Source organism: Elephantulus edwardii, unplaced genomic scaffold (genome assembly GCF_000299155.1).
Source record: "Elephantulus edwardii isolate Elephantulus edwardi_28Jun2011 unplaced genomic scaffold, EleEdw1.0 scaffold00262, whole genome shotgun sequence".
Classification (NCBI taxonomy): domain Eukaryota; kingdom Metazoa; phylum Chordata; class Mammalia; order Macroscelidea; family Macroscelididae; genus Elephantulus; species Elephantulus edwardii.
Window position 1 is genome coordinate 2,401,016 of NW_006400012.1, and position 4,764 is coordinate 2,405,779.

Consider the following 4,764-nt stretch of genomic DNA (forward strand, 5'->3'; position numbering starts at 1 on the left):
TATCAGATGCACCTTAGTCTCCAGAGAGACACCATTGCTCTTCAGTAGTTTGGAGAGGTCCCTAACAGCAGACTTCCCATCACAATATGTCTTTTAATTTCCTGGCTGTTGGTGCCAAGAGTGTTGACTGTGGAGCCAAGCAGACTAAAGTGCACATAGATAATAAAATAGGGATATAGAGGAAAATAGACAAATTATCAATAATTCCACCTTTCTTGATTCACTATCAACAACCTTGGTAACAACAGTCAAGAAATCAAAAGATGTATCAAATTGAAAAAGCTTGCAGTCAGAGACCTCTCCAAAGTGCTGCGAAGCAAGGATGCCAGGTTAAAGACTAAGGTGCACATGATTCAAGCTATGATCTCTTCCAGTTACTTGCTATGCATCTGAGAGTTGAACAGTGCATAAAGGTAATGGAAGAAGAATTGATGCCTCTGAGTTGTGATGCTGGAGAAGAGCACTCAATAACCCATAGACTGCCAAAAGAAATGTCTTTCAGAGAGTACAGTGTGGATGAACCTTAGAGGGAAGAATGGTAAAACTTTGCCTCACCTATATAGGCCATGTTGGTAGTAGGAATCAGTCTTTGGAAAAAAGATATCATACTTGAAAAAGTGGGAACATCAGTGAAGGAGAGGAAGATCCTCAATGAGATGGACTAACACAGTGACTAGGATGCACAGGATAAAGCAGGGTTCAGAGCTGTTATTCTTAGGGCCACTCTGAGCCATACTCTACTTGATGGTACCTAATAACAATGTAGATTACCTAGGTATTGGTACAATGGTTTAAACACTTGAGAGTAAGCAAGAGGTTGGTGATTCAAAACCACCAGCTCCTGCTCAGGAGAAAGAGGTGGGAGTTAGCTTCACAGAGATTTAAAGTTTTGGAAAACTGTCCTACAGGGTCTCTGACTGACTCAGAGGCAGTAAGCAGGAATTTAGTTTGGGCAGTATATAACCTTGATTAAAAAATTTCAGTAATAAAATGGAAATCTAGCTTAATTGTAATACAAATTACAATAGGAGTTAATATTTAGGAAATGGGAATAAAAAAAAAACCACCAAAAAAAAAAACAACAAACCCCAAACCCATCTAAACCCTAAAAGTGAATAGGACACAGATATATGGTATATAATATTTTTATTAATTTCTTCTTACTCAGATTCCTTAGCTAAATCTGAGCCTAAGTAGATATATATGCAGGATAGGAAAGAGAAAATACTTCCCTTGCTTAATTATTTGTACATTAGTTCAAGGTATATAATGAGCACCTGTACTTTGTGCCAGACATTGCTACATACTTAACTATTAATAGCAAACAAAACACAAACTGGTCCTTGTATGCCTGCGACTTACTGTCTCTTAAGAGGCTATTGGCATGAATCACAAAGGATATGAAGGGGAAATGATAATGAGTGCTGCAATGATATATGAAGATGAGGAGGCTTATATTTAGATTTGACCTACTCAGGACAACTTCTTTGTCTTTTAAAGGATTATTATCAGTGTAGAAGTTAAAGCAGTTGCCAGAGAGTAGATTCAGTGGCTGAGCTTTTTAGAAGTAGTTTGGGAGCCCTGTCTTCTGAGGAACCTCTGGTTGGAATCAAACATTTAACTGTTTGCACCACATAGGGCTTCCAGGAATCAAATGTCTCTTCCTTTATTCTGAGTTAACTAAACAACTTTTAATAAAAACAAACCTAAATATACCTCTGGAATAAGACTCAACAACTAGTGTATTTTAGAGATTAGAGAATGGATAGGCTGGCAGGTATACGTGTATGTTTATTAGCTAAGACAGCCAAGGTGTTTATCCTGTTTCTACATCCCAAAGGACTGAAGCTCTAATTTGTAACTTTCTTATTACCTCTAACACCGGAGGTATAACTTACATCATAATTCTACATCTTGTTGATGTTTCAGTGTTCACAATTCTAAGATAATTTCTGAAACACTTTGTTACACCAGGGAAAATTCACAAGTCCTCAAACTTTTTTTTCTTCAACATTTGAGTTTTGGCCTCTGCAGCTCACCCTTACCTTACTGTTCTTCCAGCCTGAAGGGCAACTAAGTTAAATTGGGTTTATGCTTCACTGTAGCCTAGTTAAAAGAGCAACTAAACCCACCATAGCCCCCTAGCCAAATACTTAGTACTTGTGACAAAATTCTTACCATTAATAACAATAATAGTTGATTTTTCTCATTAATTAGAAATGCTTAAAGGACAAGGGCATTAGACGTTATCTAGGTATCTTACATATTCTTTGTTGCCTATAGATTAATTAGACATAATATAGATGCCTAATTATTAACACTCTTTTCAATAGAGAAGATAAGCTTTTTATTCTCTGATTTGAAGTAGAATTCACTTAAATCCACAGTGTGTGGGGGTGGGGGAGTTCGGGGGGGAGGTGAATGATGTAATGCAACAGGCTTCTTCATGGCAAGCAATTCCCTAGTTGGATGAGGTAATAGGAAAATGCAAGACTGATCCCTGAAGTGCATATAATTTATTCAACAGGTTTGAGAGAAGGCTGAGAATTCCCCCCCCCCAGTGATATGTGTTGTTGTTTGGTGCTGTTGAGTCAAGTATGATTCATAGTGATCCTATTAAGAAAAGATCTGAACCCTAATCTATCCTATGCCATCTTCGCATTACTGACACACTGAATCAGCAGTCACTGAATCAGTCACCTGGCTGAGGATTTTCCCCTCCTTCTCTGACCCTCCACCTTTTCCAGCATCATGTCCTTCTCCAAGGAGTAGCCTCGATTGATTAAGCAGTCAGGATGTGGTGGGTGGGCCTTTGTATTTAAAACTCAGTTTGGTCTTGCCTGAGGGTGAGTCTCCATCTTGGTGTTTTTCACACTGGATCTTTCCCATTTCTTTTACCCACCCTTCCCTTCACCCATCAAATTGTGCAACCCTATGATTACCACTCCCTGCCTATCCTCACCCTTCTCCTCCCATCCTCCCCTCCTTAGATCCTCATATACATTCTACAATAATGGTCTTAAACAGTATTTCTCCTTACGGGACTGAGTTAGTTCACATAGCATAATGCTTTCCAGTCTCTCCCAACTTAGGTAGTAATTTACAAATCCATTGCTCCTGGGTGCTACACAGTACTCCATTGTATCAATGTACCATAATTTCACAATGCATTTGATTGTGGTTGGACATATGGGCTGTTTCTGTTCTTGTGATGGAACGCTGCTATGAACATCAGTGTACAAGCCCCCATTTTTGCTTCAGTTCTCATTCTCTTGGGGTATATGCCAAGCAGTGGAATATCTGGGTCATACAAAATTTCTATGCTCAACTCTTTGAGGAAACATCAAACTGCCTTCTAGAGTGGTTGTACCATTTTATAATCCCACCAATAATGTATAAGATTTCCTATCTCTACACATCCTCTCCAACATTAATTACTTGCTATCCTGTTAAACTTTGCCACTGCTACTGGAGTGACATGGTATCTCATTGTAGTTTTGATTTGCATCTCTCTTATTGCAGTGATTTTGAGCATTTCTTTATGTGTGTGCTGGCCATTTGAATATCTTCCTCTGTGAAGTCTTTCCATGTCTTTTGCCCATTTTGTAATTGTTGGACAATGACTAAGGATGACAGGAGAAGAACCAATGCCTTCTCATTTTGGTGCTGGAGAAGAGTCTTGAACATACCACAGACTGCCATGAAAACAAATAGGTCTGTCTTGGAAAGGGTGAAACCAAGTTTCTCCTTGGAGACAAGGATTTTGAAGCTCCGTCTCACATATTTTGGGCATATGGCCAGGAGAGATTGGTCCTTAGGGAAGGACATCATGTTTGGAAGGGTGGAGGGATAGTGCAGGAGAGGAAGACCCCAGATGAGACAGAATGATACAGCGACTGGGGCAGTGGGGGTTGGTGCATCAGAATTAGTAAAACTGGCTCAGGACAGGGCAGGGTTCAGTGCTGCTATGCATAGGGTCACTATGGGTTGCAGGCAACTCGATGGCACATAACAACAATAGTGTCCTTTAAGGTTCAGGGAGTGGAGATGGAATATCTCATAGGAAAAGTGAGAACACTAGTAAACAGCAAGATTGTATTCTAATGGTCAAAGACATATGGGCCAGTCCAGTGAGAATATGCCAGAAAAAGTGACTAGCATAAAAGCAAGATTTCATTCTCTGAGGGAAATATTCAATACCTGGCTCAGAAACCAAACTCCTTGTCATTGAAGCAATTTAAACTCACAGAGATCCAATATTCTAGGTTAGAATATGCTAGTTTCCAAAACTGTAAATCTTTATGGGAACACACAGCCTCATCTTTCTTCTGAGGAGCAGCTGGTAGGTTTGAACCACTGACCTTCAGTTAGCCTGGCTCTTAACTCACTGTACCATTAAGGCTCCTTAACATGTGGCTCGTGGAAGAAAAATAAAGGGTCATAATTATCAGAAAGTAAGGAACTAAAATACCATGATTTCTAAGTTCCTACAGTACAGATAGCCACGGACGTGCACAAAATAAAGAGCAGCTGCTGCCTCCTCCCACCTTTAAGAGAAATATAGTGGTGATCTCCCATGCTCAACCATTAACACATACTATTAGAGACGCACACAAAATACACACGTGAGCTGTAAGAAAAGGCACTTTGCTTTTTATTCTATCAGTACCTTTAAATTGAATGAAAGTCTGGGTTCCTCAAGGAATAACAATGACATCATGCTAGCTGCAGCTGTAACAGCCTGATCTTGTATTTGGAAAATGG